This window comes from Arvicanthis niloticus, chromosome 14, assembly GCF_011762505.2.
Source record: "Arvicanthis niloticus isolate mArvNil1 chromosome 14, mArvNil1.pat.X, whole genome shotgun sequence".
In the NCBI taxonomy this organism is placed as follows: Eukaryota; Metazoa; Chordata; class Mammalia; order Rodentia; family Muridae; genus Arvicanthis; species Arvicanthis niloticus.
In genome coordinates this window covers 26,063,676-26,090,194 of record NC_047671.1, presented here as the reverse complement: position 1 = coordinate 26,090,194, position 26,519 = coordinate 26,063,676, and the positions used below count along the sequence as shown (strand labels likewise).

Here is a 26,519-nt window from a genome sequence, read left to right as displayed (position 1 = left end):
ACACGGTGGGGGCCGGGGGGAGGAAATAAATGAGATCACCTATGTGGAAATGGGAACCTCCTATAGATTGATTGAATCTAAATATCCCCAAAGGCTAACGTAAAGGCTCAGTCACCTGCCATGGTAATACTGTGAAGTGACAGAAGCTTTAAGAGGTGAAGCTTAGAGGGAAGAAATTAGGTGCCTGCAGATGTGCCTTTGAAAGTAACATAGTGACTGTCACCTTGTGTTTTCTGGTCATCAGGAGGTCATCAGGCATTCTCTACTGCATGCTCCCCTCATACTATATATACAGTGCTGCCATGGCCCAAAGCAACTGTGTGGAACATGGAGAGTTGTCTCTGAGGTGGGAGACAGCCCTCTCTTCTCAGTTCATACACCCTCAACACCACACACAATTATCTGTAGTTACAGATTGAGGAGATGGGCCCTAGCCATACCCTCTTCAGATAACCAGTAGGGTAAAGGGAATCTATCACCTTATCGTCGTTGTCGTCGTGGTCATCATCATCATCACCATCATCATCACCATCATCATCACCATCATCATCACCATCAGAGGAATGCAACATCCCCCTAGGAGAAGCTGGAGCAAGGAAGCCATCTGCCTCTATGATAGAAAACAACACTGGCTGATATTTTAACAAAAAAGCCAAGCACCTTTGTAAATGCCTGCCACAGTAAGATCACCTTAAGATCATCTTACAAGCAAGATGTCGGCTATCAACTATGCCTGGGTGTAGAAATACATTTCCTTCTTCCTCTATCTAAGCTCTGCACAGTCCTGCCTGATCTTGGATACCCCATCTTTGCCACCAGCACATAAGTCCCCCACTCTGTCCTAACACAAACAAGGCCTATGGCAATATGTCTCCTTATAAATCATGTGACCAGAGGATAAATACCTCCTTGGCAGACAGAGAAAGTCTGCCCTGGATGTAAAGTCAATTTAGATAGCCAAGTATCATTGAGACTACAGTTCTATGCTTCTCTCAAACAATGACCTCCAGGCCTTTCCTCCTTTTCTCTGCTGTTTCTCTCATTTCCTTTAAGGTCTGTGCACAAGCACACTTCAGCTCCCTGCAAAGTACACATGGTGCTTGTGTGTCTGCACCTGCTTCCGCATCCATATCTACAGCATCTAATATTCAGGTCTGTGCAAGAGGATAGCACAGCCTATTTGGAGAGATGGTCCATTTCCCTGTACACATTCCTATCTATTTACATGATCCATGATGGGCTTAAACAAGTACACACAGAAATAAATTTTTAAAGTAAAATTGTCACCTACAGACATGCTCATAAACAACATCACTAACAAAGGAGATGCAAGCTTACAAACTTGAAGAAATCATGTGACCTGAGGGCCAATACTCTTGGTAGACAGAGAAAGTCTGCCCTGAAGCCTATAGGGTGACCTTAAATATGTACATGTGAAGTCATAACCAACTTTGGGAAATTCAAGCCTTATAAAATTGTACTTAGAACTTGGAGTCCTGTGTGGGACACTGAGAGTTGTCTAAGAGGTGGGAGACAGCTCCCTCTTCTCATTTCACACACCATCCACACCACAGTCCACAAGTGTGTGGACACAGTTATCTGTAAACCTAACCAAAAAGAGACAAAAATTATTAATACCAAGAGTGTGCCTCAGATACACAGCATGTGTGTATCCATCACTGCTAAAAATAAATAAATAGATAAATAAATAAATAAATAAATAAATAAATAAAACCAACCCCAGAATTCATAAGATTGTGAATAAACTCAATATTCTGTGGCAAGGTAAATTTGAAATAAGCTTAAGCCACCTCTTCTGACCTATACTATATCATTCCAAATCAACTCCCACATTAATAAGCCAAAGAAAAAAATTACATGTCTTAGGCAATAGAGGAAAACAGACAGCAACTTAAATAACTTCTCACTTCAAATATCCAAAGTATAAGTAGAATCTAAATTGACTTTACATTCAGGGCAGACTTTCTCTGTGTACCAAGGAGGTATTTATTCTCAGGTCACATGATTTATAAGGCAGACAATACAGGGACATGGCTATATATAATGGCACCCCAAGATGAAGTCGTTTGCTGACTAAAGAGAGATATCTGATTGCAATAGGAGGTGTACCTAGTCCCAACCAGGTCTACCGAAACTACTTTTCTGTTGCTATGATAAGACACCATCACCAAGCAACTTGTAGAAGGAATAGTTTAGGGCCTACAGTGTCAGGTGGTTGGATTCCATGACCATCCTGGTGGGGAGCATGGCAGCAGGCAGGCAGGCATGGTGTTAGAGCAGTAACTGAGAACTCATATCTTGAAATACAAGCATGGGCCACAGAGAGCTCAACAGGAATGGTGTGGGCTTTTAAAGCCTCCAACCTGCCCCACCCCCACCATGCACCTCTTCCAACAAGGCCATGCCTAATCCTTCCCAACCAACTGGGGACTAAGTATTCAAATATATAAGCCAATGGTTTAAAAACCACCACAAGGTCTTTTACACTTCTGAAAATAGTACCCGAGTTCTCAGTATCTGCTTTTAGAAGGATTTAGCCCCTGAAAAGAGACTAGACAGTGTCATGGAACAGCTAAAGACTTGAGACTCAGCAGACTGGCTTTGAATTTAAGATCCATTCACTTGCTATGTGACTCAATTTATTTGTTCCTTTTTTTTCCTCAGCAGAAAAAAAAAATGGCAATAACAGCAGTGTCAAATAATAATAGTGCTGATCTTCTAACTTAAATGAGGATTAAAATCTCATAAAGCTTCTAAGAAGTGTCTGAGCTTGTACTGTATGCCCATGACAAATGTTTGTGTAATAAATAAGTGACCTAGTTAAACACAAACAAGACCTTTTCTAATTGCCTCTTGGCCTGGGTGACAAGGAAGGTGGAGTGTTCTTTAGAAGCTGATGATAGAAAAGATGTTAATTGTTCTGGATTTGAAGAAGATAAATGTCGAGTGACAAAACTTTTCCTGGGTAGATGCAACACACACACACACACACACACACACACACACACACACACACACACACACACATCTACTCTCCCCAGATAGGGACCTCACTACATACCAAAGTACATCTTGGTGATCCAATGAGTTTTACTGGGATTACTTACTGGGATATGACCAAGGGAGCAAAAATGACTCAAAGACAGCTACATCACCAATGCTCACCCCAGCATGGGTGATAGCTCACAAATGCTGGTAACCTGGAGTACATGGCACAGCCTGCAGGCAGCTCAACAGGTTGGAGAGGGACTTTTCCAAGCAATGCTGGTCTAAACCTCCTCCAGGCAGCTAGGTTAGTTTCTGATTCTTCCAGGCAGCTTGTCTGGTCTCAGGGTCTTCTTTGCAGCTTTGCTTGTCTGAAAGTCATTTTAGAAACTCAACAAGACTAAGGAGGGACTCTCAGCTTGTATGACTCTGCGAGGGAAGGGCCTCATGAATCTGGCCAGCTTCAAGAACTTCCTGACTTTGAGTTGTTTATCTCCCTGTTTAAAGAGCTTCTCTTCGGGATACAATGTTTCAATCTCAGGGGAAGTTGATACACATTAATAGGGAAAGTATCAGAGACACTGCATTAGTTACTTTTGTAGCTGCTATGGTAAAATACCATGACCAAATCAATTTATGAAAGAAAAATAGTTTATGTTGACTTGTACTTCTGGAGAGCTAAGAGTCCAGCATGATGGGAGTCCTGGCAACAAGAACAGAATGCTGAGTTCATATCTTCAAATACAAGCACCAAACAGTGACAGCCAACTGGAAGTGGCACAAGGCTTTTAATCTAGAAATCTACTTTCAGTGGCATACTGCCTTCACCAAAGGCTGTACCTCTTAAACCTTCTCAGATAGCAACATCAACTGGGGACCAAACGTTCTAATATACTAACCTATGGTGATCATAGTCATTGAGACCTCTATAGGAGGTAGGACTAAAGCCTGTGGAGAGGAGTTTTTAAGGGGAAGAAGAAAGTGGCATGTCAGGGACAGTATCTAGAAGCATGGATGCCAGGGTACCCACCGGGTTTGGGAGGGGACATTGTACAGGTGGTGCACCACCTGTTTCTTACTGTTATATCTCGAATCTTTGGGACCGATGGCTGAGCAGGGCCCAAAGCTGGGGGCTCAGGAATGATGAGAGTGGACAGAGGAAGAGCAGGCCACAGTGGCATCTGGCATCTATTTGTTCTCCCTATAGGGCATATGCCATGGTTAGAAGATATGGAGGCAACAAGAGACAGCATACAGCAGGAGACAATGTGACAGCCCTGCTGGAAAAGCACACTACTTCCTTCTGCAGCACAGTAGCTACGAGATTAAACAGGGCCATCCCCACCAAGGCAGCAGGCCACCAGCACCCCTATGACAGCTCTGTCTGTGACTGTTCAGAACTCTGCTAGGATGCTTACGGACTCTGGAGGTGCTGCCTTGGTTGGGCTAAAATTATTCTAGCCCTGTTGCGTTATGTCTGCATGCTTCTAAAACAAAAGCTAGTGAAGATCACGTTCTGTAAAGCTGTTCACAAAACTGAGGCATGTGATGTCAACAACTGATTTGAGATTCACGATTCTTTAAATGGCTATTAACCGAGTCTCCTATTTCCTGCCCAGAAAAAGAGAGCTAAGATCTGTTAAGTTGTTGGCTTAAATAGACTGTGAATGTTAAGAAGTCAATCCCATACTTGACTCCAAGTTTTATAACACAGAATCCATATTCTTAAGTCACACTTCACCCAAGTGTAATGAGATATGGGATGGTTATATAAATGGATAGGACTAATTAAGGAAGCAAAATGAAACTATAATATCTGAAGTGTAAAAGGCAATGGCTGATAGAAAATTTTTTAAAGGTAAAAATTAAAATGATAACAGTAGAGTTTTGGCAATCGCTCACAGCAGTTTACCATCATTAGCAGTTTGTATTAAGTTTCCATACATTCATCTTAAATCACTGTTCCTATAGACACTTTTACTTTATAGACATAGGTTACAAATGGTTCAGCTATGATCCATAGGGCTTTTATTTTTCTCATCTTCATGTCTCATGTTTCATGGAATTACAAAATTTGTACACACACACACACACACACACACACACACACACACACACCTCCCTTTAGTACTCAGGGACTCAAAGCTTTCAAAGTATATATACCTTTGTATAGGGTAACATCATCCCCAGAAAGATGAGTGGCATATGGATCTCATCAGAAAGCAAGGGTAGCCAGTAGGGCTGTCCACACTCACCTTCCAGAGGAGAGCATTCACTCTACCCTCAAGTGAACCCAAAGGTCTCATCTGTCCATGAGGCTGATATTTTTCTTCTCTTCTTCTGTATTGAATAACAAATTCCTACAACCTTAGAGGCTTGAAACAAATCCCTTGGATCGTTTTACATTCCTGTAGTACAGTGATATGGGCAGGACTTAACCAGACATACTGTTCAGTCTCCTAAGGCCATCAGAGGGGATCACATCACGTTCTCACATGGGGACTGGGGTTGTCTTTAAGCTTGTGTAACTGATGACAAAATTTGGCTCTTTGCTGTTACCAGGGCCTGAAGTCTGTTTTGTTATAGCCATGGTTGCTCCTTAGAGTTACCACTTGATCCTTATTCTGTAAACATGTGAGCAAAATAACTCAGTAGCAAGCAGTAGCCATTCATTCTCCTAGGGAGTTGTGTAAGGAGGACTCAGTGTCACACCGCCCTTATATTTTCTCATGCTCTCTGTCATGCAGAAATCAACGGGAGGCAGAGAGACTCAGCAGAAAGAAAGATTGATTTGTATATGTCTTGCCTACTGGGAGCTAATGGAACAGGGGTTCAAAAGACTAGGAGGGAGTAGCCATGGGTTCCAAGTTGCCTCCTCATGGGGTGATGGCAGAAAAAATAGTTCAACGTGCTTTCCCGAAATCCCTGCTCCTAAGAGACAAATGTTGTCAGAGGTTGAGAAGAGTTCCGTTACTATTCCAAGGTCTGTATGACAGGAGACTTCAAATGATGTCCCAGTGCACAAGCCAAGTTCCCCCTGCACCCAATGTCATCCAACTGCACCCAGTGTCACCCAATGTCACCTAACCTGGGAGCCACTGTCATTGGTGGTGGTTAAATTGCCTTTTGTTTGGCTGGGATATGGACCTTCAACTCCTGTCTTGGCCAATAAAAACCTTCTATCCCTCTGAGGTACTCTTCTTTTATCCAGGACTTCTCTAAGGTAAAAGGGAAAATAGTTGTCATCTTGGGTAATAGAGATGGCCTAACCTGTGATCATTGGTCTTTCCCCCTCCATGATAAAGTCCTACCATGGTCCAAGAGACTCACAATGACTCTTATATTTGAAGTGCCCTATTATTTTTGCAGTCACCTTAACCAGGAAAAGGCAGAATCCCTGACAGTATTGTCTCCTACCCATCTTTCCCTCTATGAAGGAACATACAGCTTTCAATGAGCTAACTCATTTCTAAAAGGAAATATGTTACAAAGCTTGATGAGCTCACATTTCAAAGCTAGATGGCTCTAGCTTCAACCCCTGGCTTCATATATTCTAGTTATTTGCATTGAGAAAATTGTTCATAGTACTAATTTCTTCCACACTAAATGAGTAATCCTGCTTTACTAACCTAACCGAATAACTGTGAGTGTTAACTGAACACTGATGCTGATGTCTCCATGTTAGGTTTGATTAAGGGATGACCAAAATAGCTCACTAAGCATTATTTCTGCCTCTGAGGGCATCTCCAGATGCTCTTGAATTAGTGGACTGAATAAGATTAGATGGCCTTCCGGGATGTGAATGGGTATCACCCAGTCCACTGAGGACCTAATAGAGCAAAATAAAAGGGAGTTGAGTTTATTTTTGTTTAACTGCTTGAACTGAGTCATCACTAGTCTCCTGCCTATAACCTGGTTCTCAGGGATCTGGTGTTAGAGTGGAACCTGTATCACTGGCTCTCCTACCTCCAGAACTTTGGCTTCACTCCTGGCTCTCTTGCATGTCCAGATCACAGATGGAAGACCAGGGGGTCTTCACAGACACCATAATCATGAGCCAATAATTTGTTTTCAATAGGTGACTAACTGATGATAGGTAGATTACATATCTAGATGCATGCATGCATACATACATACATACATACATACATACATAGGCATTTATTATAAATACAGTCCTTGCTACAGTCACAGTTGGAGCACAGACCCAATTATGGGACCCATCTGACCACTAGTATGCTGTGATTAAGACTTTAAGACTGGAGAGGGGGAGTAGAAACTACCCTCATGCCTTTGGGTCTACCCTCATCTCAGAGCATCTCTCCTCCTGAGACCACACAGAGAAAGAAGCAAGAACCTTGCAGTGTCTGCTGTGAAATTCACATGCAGTGATTTCGATGCAGTGAGCAGAACCAAGAGTGGGCAGAACAGAAGCTGTTCTAGGTCTCTGGCCTTTGTCTTCTGCTCCTGAACAAAGTCAGTAGCTAACAGAGGTTCCAGAAGGTAGGTGGCTGTTCTAATCCATGCACATCAGACAGCAGGATTTCTGGGAGTAACACACCCCACCCCCGCTGCCTCCGATCATGCATGAGGTCTCCCAACTGTTCCCACTTTACTCATCCCAGCTCTGAGCCTTAAATCCCCCGCCCATGACATGACTGATAGGAGTGAAGTGCCTGATGGGATTACCCTTACAGGATTCCTGGCAGCCTGAGCCTCCTGTCATCACCTCTGCACTCAGATGGTTTGAAAGACTAGCATTCTGGTGGTTCACAAAGCTGGTTGTCGCCCAAGGGAGGCCACTGCAACTGCCTCTCCAGTGTCAGGAAAATACGTAAGAAGAAAATACACCTCGTCCTGGATGGGTCTGCATTGTCATTTTGCTGGGAACGGGTGTGCTGGGGTTTTCATCACACACCTGACAAAGCAACTTATAGGATGGAAAAATTAATTTTGCCTCCTGGATTGTGACATTCCATGGTCATTTCGCTTCATGTTTCTGGGTCTACAGTGAGGCCGAATGCCATGGTACAAGGGCATATATTGGGCAGAGCCAGTCACCTCATCATGCCTGGGAAGGAGAAAGAGAGGGATATGGGCAGAGGTTGCCTGTGCTAGCAGGCTTCCTCTTTCTTTTCTTTTTGATCCAGCTGGGTCCACAGACTAGGGACAGAGATACCCAAGTTCACAGCAGACCTTCTGCTTTTAGCTAATTCTCCCTGGAGCCACAGTCTAAGGACAGGTGAGGTGAGGTGCTTTACTAGTCTCCTAAGTGTTCCCCAGCCTACTCAAATTGGCAGCCAAGATTAAATGATCAAAGTGGGGTCACTTTCGGAGCTCCATGTTAGGGGTATTTGGAGCCCTTACATTTAGAGAGAAAGTGATTTCTGGGTTAAAGTTTCTATGACTGGGATAAGACATCATAACCAAAAGGGGTGTGGGGGGGGTGTTTGTTTACATAACCTAGGTCACAGTTCATTGACCTAGAGGCAGGAGCTGATGCTGATGCAGACGTCATGGAGGAGTGCTGCTTACTGCCTTGCTCCCCATGCTCTTCATGGCTAACTCAGTTTACTATAACCCAAGACCATGAGAAGTAGCAACATCGACAATGATCTGGGCCCTCCTTCATCAATCACTGCTGGATAGACTTGCCCACGGGCCAATCTGATGGAGGCATTTCCCTCAACTGAGTCCTTCCTTTGAACTCACTCTAGCTTCTGTCAATTGACAAAACCAAAACAAAGCCAACAAAACCAGGTCAACAGCAATCACGAGAACAGCTGTTGTGTATCACCTCCTCGGTCACATCCTATACTAGAAAACCACATCCGTCCTTTTTCTGCCTTGTTGTCTACAAATACTATCACTGCCCAGGGCAAGCTGTACTTGGGTCTCTCTTCTTTTTTCCTCATGAATCTGCAGATGGGAGCAGAATCCCAACCCCTTTTCTCCACTCTTTGGAGGAACATGGACTATCCAGAACATAACATCTAATCGGTACTCATTAAGAAATAGCATGGCTGTCCTTCGAGAGGCCCAACAACTATCTGACTGAGACAGAAGCAGATACTTACACTCAACCCTTGGACTGAAGTCAGGGAACCCTGTAGTTGAATTAGGGAAAGGCTGGTAGAAGCTGAGGGGAAGAGTGACCCCATAAGAAGACCAGCAGTCTCAACTAACTCAGACCCCTGAGATCTGACTAAGCCACCAACCAGGCAACACACACTAGTTGGTCCGAAGCCCCCAATATATATCCAGCATAGTACTGCCTGGTCTGGCCTCAGTGGGAGAGCCTAACCCTTGAGAGACTTGAGGCCCCATGGAGCGGGGAGGTCTGGTGGGTAGGGAGGGCATCCTCTTGGAGACCAGGGGCAGGGGTGGAGTAGGAATGAGATGAGGAACTGTGGGAAGGCACACTGGGAGGGGGCAGTGACTGGATTGTAAAAAAATAAAAGTAATGAAAGAAGGAAGGAAGGAGGGAAGGAGGGAAGGGGAAGGGGAAGGAGGGAGGGATAGAAAGGAAGGAAAGAAGGAAGGAGAAAAGAAAGAAAGAGAGAGAGGGAGAGGGAGAGAGGGAGAGAGGGAGAGAGAGAGAGAGAGAGAGAGAGAGAGAGAGAGAGAGAGAGAGACAGAGAGAGACAGAGAGAGAGAAACAGTTGGACCAGTGCCTGTTTCCAGATAAGAAAACAAGCTGGAGTCACTAATGCGCCCACACTTCCCCAGCCGGTTAAGCACAGGCCTGCTTTTTGCTGATGTGCATTCTGCCCTGGAAGCGTATCTCATTCTTTCATTGCTCTGTTAACCAGCAAGCTTCGAGCTTACGTGGAGTAGAGCTCATCTTGTAGTCCTTCCTCTCACTCTCCCAGTTACTACAAAAAGGGTCACAAACTGAGCCTCATCCCCATGCCTTTCCCACCTCAGCATTCACAAACACTGTTTCTTCCCATGCGAGCCAAGTTGGTCCACAAAGTAGCTTTTCCACCTCTCCCTTTGACACAGTGTAGTTTATCCTCCTGAAAGTTCCATGCCAATCTCCTCTCACAGGTGTGTGGGGGCAGGAGGAAAGCAGGCTAAACAGTTGTTTTTGCTTCTGTGAGTCCCACGTGATCCCTCCCATCATCACCTCACCCCATCCCTGCCCTAGTAATGGCTAGCCAAGGTCTTCCCCATCTTGCTAGTTGCCATGGAGACCCACTCTTTCAAGCTGTGTACACTTGTCCTCCACAAAGACAGTGTTAAATGGGCAGAAGGCAGAAAAGTCACTGCAGCCTGACAAGCCCATCTGCCCAACAAAGTCAGCCAAGCTCCCTGGCCCTGTGCAGGGTACTGTCAAGACCCAGCAGGCCCAGCCCCTCCATGCTCAGACTTGGTGATACTGCATTCCACACATCATTTTCCATTCTTATGCCCGCCAGGCAAAGTTCTGTATGTAGGTAGAGTATCCTTGCCTAACGACCTTGGCCAAACCCAGTCTCTTACACCCATGTGGGTACCCTCTGTCCCTGAGCTAACACAAAAGTGGTAGTTGAAAATAATGTAAACAAAAGTTTGAGATGGAAAACATCTTAGTTGAACTAGGAAATCCTACATTGTGTTTTACCACGTGGATCCATCGGGAATCTGGAGAAATGCTGCCTTCACTTTTAAAATTATAACTATCAATAAATTATTGATTATATAGGTTAAACAGGTTAATACGCTTCACCTTGACATTTCTATACATGCAACTATTGTACTTTGCTTAAATCCACCCTCTCTATCAATCCTCAGCCCAACCCCTTCTCTTTCTCTGATAGTCCTTCTTCTATCTTCAGGTTTTGTTTGGGTGTTTGGCTTTGCTTCTATGTGAAAGAAAATGTGTAGTACTTTTCTTCCTGCGTCTGGCTTGTTTTGTTTAACACAATGACCTCCTCTTCTGTTCACTTTCCTACAAATGATGAGAAGTCGTTATTCTTTATGGCCAACAAATACACTGTTGGGTTCTCTCATCTACTCATGTATTGTGGGTACCTAGACTGTTGTGGATAATGCTGTAATCAGCACAGGTTCACAGATACCTCTTGTGCATCATAATTCAAATTCCTTTAGCTATGTGTTTAGGAGAGGACAGCCAGATCCCATGGTACTTCTATCTTGAGTGTGCTGAAGACCCTCCATACTGATACCTATTATCAGCATATCAATAATTCAAATATCTGACCAAGTAGCTAAAGGAAAGAAAAGTTTGTTTTGACTTGTGTTAGGGAAGGCATAGATGGATGGATGTCCACTGTGACAGGAGCTTGCACTGGCAGCTGTTCCTGTGGTATACACAGAAAGTAGAGACTACAGGCTGTGCCCTCATAGTCAGATATACCTTCGAAGACCTGCCCCTAATGACATATTTCTACCATCCAAAAGTGATCCCAAGGGCTCCTCCACCTTCAAAACAATGCTACAAGGACCAAGTGTCCCAAGCAAGAGCCCATGGGAAATTTTCTATTCAAGCCATACAACATAATACATAAAATGTCATGGATTCACGTTTTTATGTTTTGTTTTGTTGATTGGTTTACAAACAGGAGTGAGGTAAACTCTCAATAGCTGTCATTGAACAGTGCTTATATATCTATGGATCATTTGGCTTTTCTCTTTTGAGATCTGTTTGTTGGAGTATTTGGCACAGTCACTGACTGGATATTACCTGCCCCTTTGCCTCAGGATTTCATCCTTGGGTTTTCCCAATGATGGGTGCCCTCTTACATTCTCTACAAAACTTTAAAGGGATAAGGTACCTGCACACAGCTCAGGAAAACACGGTGTTCCTAAGTTAGACTTCTGACTGATCCCCTTATTGCTAACATCTTGGAAAGAGTCAAATCCCTATACTAAATGGCTCTGCCCTCCCTCCACCTAATCAGGAATTGTTCTGTCCCCTTTAGTTGCTGCCACTAATGACTGGCCAGAACAAACTGGGTGAGAAGGGCCTATCAGGCCCAAGGATATCACTTTTGATGCTCTTGCTTATCTTTGAGCCTGGCCTCTTTTATATGTAGCTTACACAGTGTCAGTAAGCTCTGGTCCTCGGTGATCTTTCATCAGGCCATCTCCAGACCACTCTGTATGCTATCACACCTCATGGAATGTGGGCCTGGCAGATGTTAAAATGCCCATTTTTCCATAGGGGAAGTCAGTTCTTTGAAGTTAACAGTGTTCAGAAGCATCTCGGAAAAGGCATCCAAGCAATCATTCTAAGAACAGCTCTTTGTTTTGATCCTAGGAGTCACCTGTGAGGGCCTGGCCATCGCAGACGGCAAGTCGATGTGCACAGATAACAACTGCCACGTATCTGGAACAGTACCACATCCCAGGGAAAGCCTCCTGCCATGGATATGATGTAACTCACATTCCACACATTTGCCTACCACCTAGGAATGGATGACCAACAGTTTTAAGGAAAACAGGACAGTCAACACTCTTACAGCGTGTAACATGCTATCTAATGCTCTCTGTTCTGCCTGGTTCTTCTCATGGAAACTGGTCTTCCTGAGCTGGTCTCACAATCTACTAATGGTTTATACTCTACAATCTGAACACATTTCTCCTAATCCTACTCCTTATTCTTATACAGGAGGAAGCACAGCTCAAATGCTCGGTTGGTATTGCTTAGAGCCCACAACTACTGCAGAACCAGGCAGTCGGGCTTCCCACTCACAGTTCCTACTGAAGCAGGACTGAGCTCTCCAGCACCATGGGAAATTTGCTTACCTGGAAGCTCAATGTCCTCTTTTACAGCCTTTGAAATTTATCTTGTCCCTCTGGTTTCTGACCCACAGTAGCACCAAGAGTAGGTTTGCGGGGTGACAGGGGTAGGGTGCTCCTGTGGACTGGCGGGAGTGGGGTGCTCCTGTGGGGTGACGGGAGTGGGGTGCTCCTGTGGGGTGGTAGGAGTGGGGTGCTCCTGTAGGGTGACGGGGGTGGGGTGCTCCTGTGGGGTGATGGGGGTTTGGTGTTCCTGTGGGGTGGCGGGAGTGGGGTGCTCCTGCAAGACCGATGTTCAGTCGTGCAATGTTTTTGTTGGACTCGCCATGGCTAATTATATTTTCCAACCATGGTTTCTTGCAATCTGGAAATTGAGATTCTATCTCCTTAGTCTTGTTAGTAAAAAAAAAAAAAAAAATTAGAAGCTGACAGAGAAGGAAGTGTGGGGAAAGTTTCATTAGAATTTGAGAGAAGTTGGGTAGGCAAGCTTTAAATCTCAGCAGCTGGCATGGGGAAACAGTCCTCCCTTAACACGCCCCAACAGAGTCCCGTGTCCACCCTTAATAGCTCCCAGGTCATTATAATAATAGCACTTAAAGCATTAAGGGCTTATACACAGGAGAAAGGCATTGTGTAAAGAGAAGAAAATGAAAACAAATCCAGTTTCCAATGTCTGTCAAGGCCAAGGATAGTAGAATTGATATGTTTAAGTTTTTGGTACACAGAAGATCCCTAGAACCCAAATGCAGAGGAAGCTGGACCAATGACATATGGTTATTTTTCTAATTTAACAGGGCTAAAAGAAGTCAGAAATATCAAGCTTCACATGCTGCAGTCAGGGACTGTGGTTTGGGGATGAGCACTCAATGTAGGAATAAAGATGGTCCCTGCCATGTTCAGCGAGCAGGTTCTAAGCTATGAGACAGCTACACCCACACACATTAACTTTACACACAAATCCGTCAACAGAAACTGAAAACTTGCAAGTAGCTGGAAATCATATAGTTCCTCCAAAGATCATTAACCATGACAGAGAGGGTTGCATAAATCCTAAATCAGGGATCCAATACAATGAATGGGGTGCAGACAGCTGTGGCAGTCACTTGGGTCACTCAGAAGTGCCTTTATGCATCTCTATCTTTGGCTACCATCCAGGGTTCCAGGAAAGGAGCCAGGGTTGGGCTCAGGGTGGTGAAGCTAGCTAGTGGCTGATTTAAGGAGTGCCACCTGGAGTCCCAGGTTTTCAGCCCTGAGCCATGTCACTCTCTCTGATCTGTCCTCCCACACACCGAGGACCCGAGGCACTGCACCTGAGCGGGGTTAGGTGGGGTCGACATGCCTAGACGTGGTGGAGTGTTTTCAGGTAGGGTTTATCCCTGGGCTATGATGCATGGAGACAACGGAGCAAGGCTAGAGTAAACAGCATATGTAGAAACCAAAATCAAAAGTAAGCAGTCCTCCCAAAGGAGAGGTTACACTGTAGAGGGCAGGCCCAAGGGAAAAAACAGACCTGAAGCCACAGCGCAGAGAAACAGCAGTGATCAAACATGCAGAATTCCTGAAGCCATAGATTATGTCCAGGGCCAAGGTCCTCTGAAGGATAGAAAAGGATCTGGTGGCTCGGGATAGGGAATACTGGGTATTAATAATGCGTATTTAGGAATGATAAATTGGTTGGCTCTGGAGAGCATTCAGTTTAGTTAGACACTAGACGATGTCTAAGTTATAATGTAAAATGCAATGCCTATGGCAATTTCCCTTAAGTAACAAGCCTGTTGGCTCACCTACAGGGTGCGAAGCTGCTTGTATGCAGTGCCCCTGAATGAGTTTCAACAGTACTGTATGTACCCTGTCAGGAGGGCAGAGAATCTACAGAGAGATGGCATGCATGTCCCTGCTTTCTGCTAGACTACTGAAGTAACAGAGCCCAAGGAATTAAAAACTTAACTCCTGAATCTCACCCTGTTGAGAGAAAGAGCCTGAAACACTGGTACTTGAGAGGCAGAGCTTGCCTTTCAAGAAGAGATTTCCAGGAATCTCACTGATTAACCGACCACATTGTAGGATGGACCAGAGGCAACGATGAGCCATGGATGGGTCATAAACAGGGCTCATACATGACCAGGGATACTAATTATACATATTTCTTGCCTCTATTTAAGCCTAAACCTTACTGGTACCCTCCAAAGAGAGATTTAGGGCCACCAAGCCCTTTTACTTGTTACTCTTTCCAATGAGTTGACACCGAATAAATCATTCCCTGTTTCTCACCATTACCTGTCTCTTTGATCAGCATATGGGGACAGGAGTCCCTCAAAGGACTCAAAGGACTCAAAGGAAACTTACCAAGGGTTCTTTCTATCGGTGACCCTGTTCACCCAATTAAACTTTGCACAATTCTGTGTGTGTGTGTGTGTGTGTGTGTGTGTGTGTGTGTGTACACACATATGTATAATATAAATATATATATTTATATTATATAAACATATATAATATAAATCAAACTCTTACTGATAGTAAATCACAAAAACATGTGTTTTTAAAACAATTCTTTGTTTTGAAATTTTACTTAGAGATGACAACAAATTAGCACACAAATGAGATGAAAGTGTTTGTTTTTACACAAAAAATTAAATCTTGCCTGAGTGTTTGATACCGAGGGATAAAGAATATCTGGAACATTTTCTGCAATGGATAGATATTCTGATTATATAATCATTAATGCTAGGAATACCACTCTGCTTCCACATACAAAATGGCGCCAGTATGCTTACTGCAGTCATTTTTAGAACTCCTCTATACCCAAGATAAAACTCATTTAATGATTTTTAAAATTACTTATTTTTTTATTTATATCTCAAATGCTACCTCCTTCCAGTCCACCCTTTTTAAAGTTCTTTCCCCCTCCCCCTTCCCCTTCACCACTGAGAGGGAGCCCCCACCACCTCATATTCTCCCCACCCTGGGGCATTAAGTCTCTGCAGGATTAGGCATATCCTCTTTCACTGAGGCCAGACACAGCAACCCTCTGCTACATATGTGCTGGGACCTCGTATGTGCCCATGTGTCGTGTATACCTTTTTGTTGGTGGCTCAGTCTCTGGGAGCTCTCAGAGGTCCAGATTGGTTGACACTATTGGTCTCCCTGTGGGGTTGCCATCTCCTTGATGGCCTTCAATCCTTCCCCTAACTCTTCCATAGGGGCTCCCAAACTCTGTCCAATGTCTGTAGATACCTACATCTGTTTCAGTCAGCTGCCGGGTGGAGTGTCTCAGGGGACTGTGATGCTAGGCTTCTGTCTCTGCCGGTTAGTGATTTTTTTTTTTTAATTTCATGAAACTCAAGTCAACAACTCAAGTACAATTTCGTAGTGCTTGTTTTGCTTGAGACAGGGCCTCACTGTGTTGCTTGGCTGGCCTGAACTTCACAGAGATCTGCCGCCCACCTCTACTTCATAGGTACTGGATTAAAAGCACATACCATCAAACTCAGCATGCAAATAATAATTTTTAAAATCAAATATTCTAACACAATCCAAAAGATGCTAATATGGAATTTCTTGCTGGGGAAGGGTGCTAGGAGAATTTTCAGTCTTTGTTTTCCATAATTAATCCATTATGTTTCCCTGAGAGCAGAATGTACAGTAAAAACACCACCGTTCATAACACAACAGTCTCAGATCTGAGCCAATGGCTTGCAGGCAGCGTTTATTGGCATTCCGTGGTGTGATGGCACGCAGTGTACAGAGCTGTACAGAGCCCACATGTGCTGGGTTCAGAACCCAGACCGCACTGCAGCCCTGCAATGCGGTATGAGGACGTGCTGCCAAACGCCTTCAATTGATTTTGTCTTTGATTCTGAATTAATTTTTGTCACTGTGTGTTCAGAAACAGCTTCATGTTGACAAAATTTTTTGCACCCCTACGAGTTAAAACTCAAAGGGAGAAGTTGGGATCTAGAGAGAGCCAGGCACACAGCAAAAGCGATATAGATACCCCACAATCCACACCCCATACCTCGCACCCCACAGTCCAGTCACACTCCACACAACACACAGTCTACACCCCACATCCTGCACCTCATCTCTCACACCACTGCTCTTTTCTCCAGATGCTTCCTGAGTAAGCTCTGACCACAGGGCCAGAGCATCTGTCCCTCCAGTTGAGTTTCTTTTGCCCCATCTCAGGGAGGACAGAATTGCTGAAGCAGCTTTATAAATTCCCTCAAATTTGTGTCAGACCACTTTTTCAAGCTCTCTGCTCAAAGAATTTTAGGATTACAGAAATTTATCATGAAAGACATCTTAACAATGATCTACGAGGCTGTCATATGTAGGCTTTCTGGCTCCTAGTTCAGGACTTTCAAATATATACCAAGTGAGTGGCTTTAGCAAAGAGAGAACTTTCCATCAAAAACAAAAGAAGAAGTCTGACACACAAGCTATGACAGAGAGAACATACTGCATACGTCCACTCTAAGATAATAATGTAACAAGCATATACTTCAGGCAGGGGCTGATGGCAATGGGGAGAAGAAGCACAGTTCCCAGACCGCCTGGCTTACCTGCATCTCTTCAGTGTGGGGAGGGGTCTTAAGAACTGCCGTGATTAACTAGGCCATATCTCAACTTTTATCCTAAGTGCGTCTGTGAAGGCATCTTCAGAGGAGATTAGCATCTGGCTCCATGGGTTTTAAAGCATGTGCCTCCCTCTGTGGGTAAGCACCCTTCAGGTCTTCCAGGGCCTGCAGAGCACAAAGACAAATGTCTTTTTTTTCTCTCTCTCTCTCTGTCTCACTACTGAAGCTGAGACTTCTCATCCCATCTTTTCTTGTCTTGGACTGAGTGTTCCCTATCTGTTCTGGTCCTAGAGCCTCTGGATTTGGACTGAACTTTGCCTTTGGCTCCCTGGGTCTCCAGCGTGTAGAGGGCAGACTGTGGGTCCTCTCTTATTGCACAAGTGGCTCCACATTACACAGGCATGCTATTGGCTCTGATCTCTGCAGAACACACTGACAGACATAGCAACTACTAAGGGCAATGTCCATTGAATTCATGTTACTTCTGCAACAGAGCTCGGAGTGAACTTTAGGTGGTATGAACTAAAACAACTCGTTTTAGTGCCCACCCCTAAATCATCCCTCTCTTTGTGCAATTTCCAGCCCATCAGAGAAGATACTTGTGCAAATATTAAACTATAATCTAGAACAAAGGTGTGTTGGGTTGAAGGGAAGAAAGGAAGGGCTCCATGGACTTTTGACCAGGGACTAAAGGATAGATAGGATACACAGTCTGAAAAGGACCAAAAGTTTCCCAGAGTGGCAGGCATGAATTCACAGGGTCCGGAAAGGTTGCAGAGAGCAGGGAACTAAGCTTCATACTAGTTCTTATTGGTGCTGCAATAAACTACACTTGCACCCCAGTATCCAAAGGGGAACTGACTCCAGGACGCCTTAGGACCAAAAAACCAAGTCAGTAGGTATTCAGTAAAGATGCAGGTTTTGCACGTGTGTGTTTTCAATCCTAGGTCGTTTGAGTGGGTGGAGAAGTTTTTGTGGGTGGCAACTGATGCAAAGGGCTGATGCTGTGTGCTTTTGACTATTCCTGTCAGTTGGCTATTAGAGCTCCAGCCACTCGCTGTCACCACTGTCAAAAGTTAACACGACATGTGACTTGCAATGGCAGGAGATTACTATGTTCTAGCTCTGAGAGCCCAATTCAGAGACTCTCTGGACTGTAATGAAGTGTTCTTTGAGGAGCTACAGGGAGAGAATATATGTCCTTCCCCTCACCTAAGTAATGGAGGCACCTGTCTGCTTTCTACACCCAAGTCAGCAATAGCACCTGGAGGCCATCTCCTACTGCCCAGCTCCAGCTCCAGCTCCAGCTCCAGCTCCAGCTCCAGCTCCAGCTCCAGCTCCAGCTCCAGCTCCAGCTCCAGCTCCAGCTCCAGCTCCAGCTCCAGCTCCAGCTCCAGCTCCAGCTCCAGTCTCTACCTCTCACAGACTCTTGTGGTGAAACTGGGCCCGTGTGGAAGTTCAAGACCATACCTCTTTATTTAGGTCAGCAAGTAAGCAGCTTTAACCTGTATCTTTAGTTCTACACAGTCATATACCCTCACATAATCCCTGGCCCCTAGAATTTGGACATGGACATTGCAGAAAACCTCATGATAAGTGAACATGTGTGGCCAGAAATGAGGCAGGGGCAGAATTCCCAAGAGCTCTGCATTTGTGACTGGACATTTGTCCCAGAGTCCTGAAGGAAATGACTGTAGGTGTATTTATCATTTAATCATGCACTTACACTGTCTTACCATGGAGGGGTGGGAGTCAGGGCATGAGACTGTTGACTTCATGCCTCTTTATCAGGAAGACATTGAAGTGAGTGACTTCAGGACACTGGGTGAGCAGTTCACTTCAGGATCACCCAGCAAGAAAGCAGTACTCATCCTTTGAACAAGGCTCTCTAGCCTGTAGTTCATTGCTACCTGCCCCACCTCAGAGACATCAGCTGACAATTAAACATGGTGTCCATCCACAGGCCAGCGTCTTTCTTCTCAGTGTTAGCTTGCTTTCTGCATGGGTTCGGAAATGAAGTTTTAAAGCAAAGTTTTCTTATTATCGAAAAAGTTAAAGGGTTGTTTTAAGTTTGTGATAGCAAAGATTAGTTAACCATAATCATTGGTTCCATGATGACATTTCCCTATATTTTCCCTATACATAATTTAATCATATCCAACCCCTGTTATTATCTCTTGTTCCCCTTCCCCTTTTACTAATTTTCTTCTTCCCAGCTGGTCCCCCTTTTTTTTATTTTCATGATTTTGTTTTGATTTTAGTGACCCAAATGAGTCTCACTAAGGTTGTTTACAGGAGCTGGGGTGAGGGACCACTTACCAGTGACTACACCACTGAAGATGTGTCTTTCTCTCTCCTAGCAACTATTAACTATCTATAGATATACAGAGGTCTGGCCTTGTAGAACCTTCTTGCTCTGTGACGAGGCGTTGGCAGGCTTCACCTTGTGTAGGTGACCATAGCTGTTCTGAGTTCATGACTGCAAAGACTGCATCACACCTGGAAGACAAGCATCCTCCCAATGGTGTCTCAACGCTACTCTCTGGCTCATACAACCTTACAGGCTTCCTCTCTGAGGTGTCCCTTGAGCCTTGGAGGGGGGTAAGGTACATGTCCCCTTTAGCGCTGAGCATCAGCCACTTACTGTTAATATTTTGACCAGTTATGAGTCTCATCATTAACATTGATCACGAGAGAAAGAGGGAGGAGGGGAGGAGACCTCTTGAACAAAGCCAGCAACAATAGCCTTTATATGCATTAACAGAATTATTCAGAAAGCAAATCGATGAGTATATCGTGGTTATCCAAATGACCTCTATAGATACCTCTGCTATAGTTACTTCATTAGGGCCCATGAGCTCTCCAGCCACAGGGTTTTGACCAGGTTCCAGTACTAGCTGTAAATTCTCTCAGTTGGTTACCTGAATATCAAACTTGCTACCACATGGCACATCTTTCCTGGATGGTCAGAACTGTTGTACACAAAGTCTGCAGCCATGTAAGACTGCTGGCCTGCCACAAGGCAGCTTCCAGCTCAGTGCCAGCTAGATTTCTCTACGTCCTGGAGCCAGAGCACATGATATCTTCTGCAATAGTTCTACAGTAGAGTCTACACCGAGTAACAACTGTCAAAACTATTTTTAAAACCAGTCTTCTTAGAGAAGATTAGAAAACACACAGGGACCACAAGGTCAGTCATACCGGCCAGGAGAGACATCCTCTGGAATAGTAAACCCACAAATGAGGAGCTCATAAAATGTTCCAGAGAAGTCAGCGAACTTCAGAAGCCGTGTGGATTTCATGGGCAAACGGTCTGGCCTGCTTTGGTTGCGCGTGGCTGGAAGTATATATCTTGGCAGCATTTCCAAACGTAGCTAACTCCACGCTGCCGTTTTGATTTCTTCCTTCCTTAGCTGTGACCTCCCCCAGAACTCTTGAAACCCAGCAAGGCGGCTGTCCAACATGCTCTGATGTCAGGCCCAGGCATTTACCCAAGTTAGTGCATTTGACATTCTTCTGATATTTTTTTATTTGAGGAATTTGGGCTAAAAAACAGGGTTGATGGCAAAGCGCTTTGTGTGAGCAGAGCTCACTCCATGCACCAGCTCGATACAGGAGAATGACTGCTCTCTTACAGCAACGATATGAAGACTGGAGGTGACAAACATGAAGGCAGAGCCCTGGCCATGAGCCACCTTGCAGCTCACCAGCGTTTGTATGACTTTATGTCTCTCCTTTGTTTTATATCCGGGAAACACTTTGCTTCTCAGAAAAAAAGAACAAAATACCTCTTATTGGACACTATTTTTCCCCAAATAAGGAAGATGGTGGTGTAAATAGGTACATCTTCTGACTCAGGAACTGTCCATGGAAGCAAGGCCTTCCAGTATTTTCTGGCTCCAACACCCATAGGATGTAATGTGTTCATACATTTCTGTTAAATGAATGGTGGCAGAAACAGGTGGCAGTGGTCAACTCTGTCCCTCTGCAGGGGATGCAGCTATGACATCCTAGGTACATTCAAATGTGGATAGGTGAGGAAGCTGGAAGTATAAGGAACACCTCAGGTATCTGTCTTTAGTAAAGTACTACGGTGGAGAGAGGGAACTTAACCTTTCTGACCTTGTCCTAACCACCCTGATATCTTTGGGATACAGGTTTCCAGGTTCCCTGACTCTGTCATTCTCAATAATCTATTAATTAGCATAGGGGGCAGGGACTTCTTAGCCACTGTGCAAATCTGCAATAGTAAAATGACTAAGAAAAGAAAGTGAAAAGAGCTTCTTCACATGACCACAGACCCAATTAGAAAAAAAAAAGAAATTACTTACAAAGTGGAAGAAAATTGTATACAACAAGAAAAATTAGCAACTCCGTAGGGCTTTATAGTGTAAAAAAATTTTAAATGCATGTTAATGAAAGAGTAAAATGTTGCTGACATCTGGCTAAGAAAAATCCAAATAGTACAAACTCTTGCAAAGACAGTAGACAGATACATTGAGTTCCTCAGATCACAATTCATTATGGCAGCGATGAGGATGCTGTAAGAACTCTTTGCGAACAGAGCTCTCCACCCTGAGGATGGAACTATAAACCTGGACATGAAGTCACCATGGGCTGGCAGGTGACCCTGAATCTCCTCTGTCAGCAAGGGCATAGGCTGCTTGCTTGTGCTAACAGCCAGCATGATGGCGGGAATGTTGAGCAGTCATTGGTGGTTTAGAGCCACCAGCACTTGGCCACGGTGAAGTGCCCTTATGCAGTTCAGAAATGGGCACCAGCTGTAGCAATGTAGGTTGGCATCTCAAAAGATACTGTGCTGTTGAGAAAAAGGCACTGGACGGAACCACTAGTAAAATTTTCCTTTGTCTGGTGCCATACATCCTTGGTAGGGCCGGGTGTTGGCTCAGGGCCAGCTGGAATTCAGTTCCCAGAATGCCTTCTTACAGATGCCTTGTACAGGACATGACCCACATAACAGGACTTGACTTCTTTTGTTGGATAGACCCGTCCTCCAAGTACACAGCCCCATTCCTCATCCTGGGCTCAGATCCATTGGCTGATAAACAACTCCACCTATGCCTAGAATTTTTGGCTGAGGAAACCTCAATCCACTTGCACAGGGCCCTTCAACATAAATACAGAGATAAAGTCCTTGAAAATTACAAGGGTGATTATCTGTGCCAAATTTATATTTTTATAAATAGAACAATGAGGATCATGAGTTAAACTTGAACTCCTAAAACTAGATTTTAAGATTTTCAAGTTTAGTCGGTGAAGTATTCATTCATTTGAAGCCAAATATCCCATAAATAACCTTTTCAGCATATAAAAATCATTGACCCAGCCTTTAATAAAAAGAGTTCTATAAAACCATGGGGGGAAGGAGGAGTTGTAAATAAACACATTGAAGTAAATTGCAGAGTGAAGGAGTTAAGCTGAGCATCAAAGGAAAACCATTACAGAATGAAAACAAAGATTAGGAACACCAAGAACAGAAATGGACGGACAGAGTAAGCAATCAACCCCTAAACATAAAAGTGTGACTCCACAGAATCCGATTAAATGTAAAGAGAACATGATGCATATTAAAAGAGTGTGATTAAGAGAAAAGGGGCAACAGAATAAATTCTGAAAATATCCAAACCCACAACAGGAGAGCAAATGTCTCCTGAGGAAGAGGGGGATTTCCAGTTCATAGAGGCATGAGTCCCAGACAGCAGAGACAAGAGTGGTGAATAGTGAGATATTACTTAGTGCTTATTGCTATTCACCTTCAAGGGAAAGCATCAAGAATTCTTCAGCATCAACACAAAGAAGCTCATGGGCTCTGGCTAGCCTCAAGCTTGTCCATAACAATGTTTATTGGAGCAAAACAATGAGAGAGAGAGACAGAGAGAGAGAGAACCAGAATCTAAGGATATCACACCCAATCAAGATGTCATTCAAGTACAATGACAACAGATCTAAGCCCCGAGTGTGAACAAAGTCAAGAACCAGAACACCCAGAGCCTTGTTTAAGAGGTGTGGATGGACAGCAAGCCAAGAGCCAAATGGAGAAACTGAGGGCTAATATTCCTAACTAGAGAGTCTGAGGGAAGATCCAGGGCTCGGACATCCAGCCAGGTTTTCCTTTCTGGCATTTAAGAATGAAATATAGCTAAGAAAATGATAAATCAAAGCAGAGGAACCACAACAGGAAAAGAGCAGCACGGGCACTGTCTGCAGAGGACCGAAGCGAAATAGCTGGTGGCTACAGAATGGAACATAAACATAAACCTCAACGGAAAAAGAATAGCAGAAGAGGGCAAGCCAGAAGATGAGCAGCCTTCTCAAATGTCCCATTCTCCCAACAAGCACAAACCTATCCCATCTAGAGTTGAAAATGCCAGCACTTGGAAACCGCAACTAGGATGGAAAGAACCTTTCATGGTAGAAAAAACAAAAAACAAAAACCAAAGATCTGAAGTCAGGAAAGCACTTCATTTTCACTTAAATTTCTTCTTAATGTAATACAAATTATACTTGTTATTTTACTTACAACCTGCACAGTACAACATAAGATTGTGACCATTTCATGTCGCACGTGAGGCAGTTACTACATCTTCATAAAGATGGCTAGGAATTTCCTCATGCATTACGATTGACATTCTGTGTCTAAGGAAGGCTTTCTTAAAAGGAAGTAACTTGGTCCCAGACAATGGGAAGCTGGTGGGTAGGGACGAGAGGGCCATGAACAGCCACAGTCACTTGTGAAGAGCCTCCCTTAGACACAGAATGTCTACTACTCAGCCTCTATTAATTGAAGGACACAAGAAGACATCAGCCACCCCAAGTTGTTATTCCTTCCAATGGTCAATTATGGCTCCATCAAAGTGTGTACCAGACTCTCTTCCTGGATGATGGCTGAATGACTAAGACAGATGTGGGATGGATGCCTGAAACACAGGGAGGCTGGAGGTGAAGGAAGTAAAGATGATAGTCAGAAGCAACTCTTGGTAAGGAGGAAAGAGCAAACCAGAGATGCTGGGATGAAACACAGCAAGGAAGGATGCCAGCCTGAGAAGCAACATCAATCAGTAACTAAGGGGAAGATGCACTAGACAAGCAATGTGTAGATAGAAGCATAAAAGCAAGTTCTTTGCAGGGCCAGGAGATGATGTACTGGGTACCCAGAATTCACATAAAAAGGCAGCACAACTATAACCTCAGTGTTGGAGATTGGGGCAGAGACAAGAGGATCATTGTGGCTGGCAAGTTGCCAGCCTAACTCCATATTTGGGGGGGGGGGTGGCAGGGAGAGAAAGAGAGAGAACTTGCTTTTCTCAAGCAAATCAGATGGCAAATGACATAACAAGATTCCCAACTTCCTCCTCTAACCCTCCCATGATGCACAAATGTACGCTCTTACACACACACACACACACACACACACACGTGTGTGTATGTGTGTACATACACATGTGTATACCATACATATGCACAATTTTTTATTTTAAAAATTAAGAAGAAAGAACAAAAATGTTTTTCTTTGGACAGGAAGGATTTGTCTTACTTTAATTTAGGCAGATCCTGGTTCAATATGTTGGATTGGGCACCAGAAATGTCCAATTGTAAGTCTAAAAAGTTAAGCATGTTCTAAGATGGGCACTGGGAATGAGTTCCCCAACTACCCTCGGACCACGAGGAAAGTCAAATTCCAACGTTGAAAGATGTGTGCTTTGAGAAGGGTAAGATGGCCAACTTCCCATTTCACACCCTCCCTGTCGGGGGAACGGCCTCAGCCCAGCTGAGTCTACAGGACATGGCCCTTTATAACAAGGTGAGACAAAGGTGCCTAGGAGTCCATTGAAAAGATTTATATTTAGGTTGCAAGCAGCTGTTTTCCTCTGCTCAGGCTAAGGGCCACACCTGCACTGTGCACTCTGCAAACTGCGGTTTTGGAGCTGTTTACCTGCTGCAGAGCTCTGGACTAAGAAAGCCTCACCAGAGGCAGAAGGCAGGCTAGGCTGTTTGCATAGCAGTAGTATAGCATTGCATGCAACTCTATTAGGGCAGCTGACTCATGCTGAAACCTGGATTTACTTCCAATTAGTAATGACGTTTGGTAGAAGGTGCTTCTTGCGCAGCCTTGAAACATTCCCACTGTGTCAACAGGGTTCACAAAAGTTGGGTTGGCAGCGTCCACACACCATGGGCCAAAACTCAAGAGGGGATTAAGTCTGAGCCATAGAAATTCACTTAGAAACCAACGAGAGTCACTTTAGTGTACACCCAGAGACTGACAAAAGGCCAAGAATGCACGCTGTTAATGGGAACCTTGGGACAAAGACTAGAAAAACAGGCGTGCAGAAAGTGGACCAGGAACAAAAAGCCACAACTACAGTGAAGTCAAGGGTGACCCTCCAATGGAGAGTCTTGACACTCCCTTAAGGAAAGCCAAGGCCCCAAAAGATTCTGATAGCAAGCAATGCACAGTTACTATCAGCAGCTCTGGGCCAAAGCTCTGCCTAGACAAGAGCTGGGGGCTAGGACAGGACAGGGTGTGCTCTAATGAGGGAAATGAGCAGTCAGTCTCAGGCTGACAATACTGGGACCCTGTGGTCACAGCTCCTCGGCTGGTTATCTGTAACCCAGGCATCTCGCATCTCTCACATCTCAAATCTGCTTTCCGCCTCTGTAAAATACCATAGCATTCTGAGGAATGGTCCTCTTCTTTATTCTCCTACAAAACTCAGCCAACCGCATCCTTCTCCAGGACATCAACCTCCCCTGGAAAATTTCTAGAGCCATGGTCAGAACACTGAGCTCCCAACCAAGTGCATCCATAGTCCTCGGGAATTTTCTAGAAGTGTCTGGGAATTCTTTCACATAACCTCAAACTTACAGAATCCAGTATGAGAAGTAGAACCCAGGATGTTCTTCCTGCAGGCTGCGATGCATTTTTCACTGCTAGCAACTAATCCCAGAACACCAGAGCCATGAGATCCTCCCAGAGCCAGTGCTAGTGCCTAGAACAATGAGACCCAGCTCCTGCCACCATGTAGTTTTTTAAAATAATTTTTTTCACATAGTATATTCTATCAGTTTCCCCTCACTCATCTCCTCCCAGATCTACCCCGCCCTGAGTTTTTTGTTTATTCTGGTTTGCTTCCTATTCTCATTGTCTTCCCACACCACACTTGTTTG

At 44.4% G+C, this 26,519-nt stretch overlaps 1 long non-coding RNA gene across 8 annotated transcripts in view; it reads right to left on the bottom strand.

Annotated features, from left to right (window-relative positions):
- The window catches only part of LOC143434289 (uncharacterized), a 101,607-nt gene extending 83,958 nt beyond the window's left edge, over nt 1-17,649 (bottom strand). For 5 of the 8 annotated variants that reach the window (XR_013103658.1, XR_013103655.1, XR_013103659.1 and 2 more), the window contains exon 1: nt 17,316-17,649. This is a non-coding gene — a long non-coding RNA (uncharacterized LOC143434289). Of the gene's footprint in view, nt 1-479; nt 611-17,315 lie in introns of all 8 variants that reach the window. The other 3 variants (XR_013103652.1, XR_013103653.1, XR_013103654.1) reach the window with 1 other exon arrangement.
- Nucleotides 17,650-26,519: the final 8,870 nt, after the last annotated feature.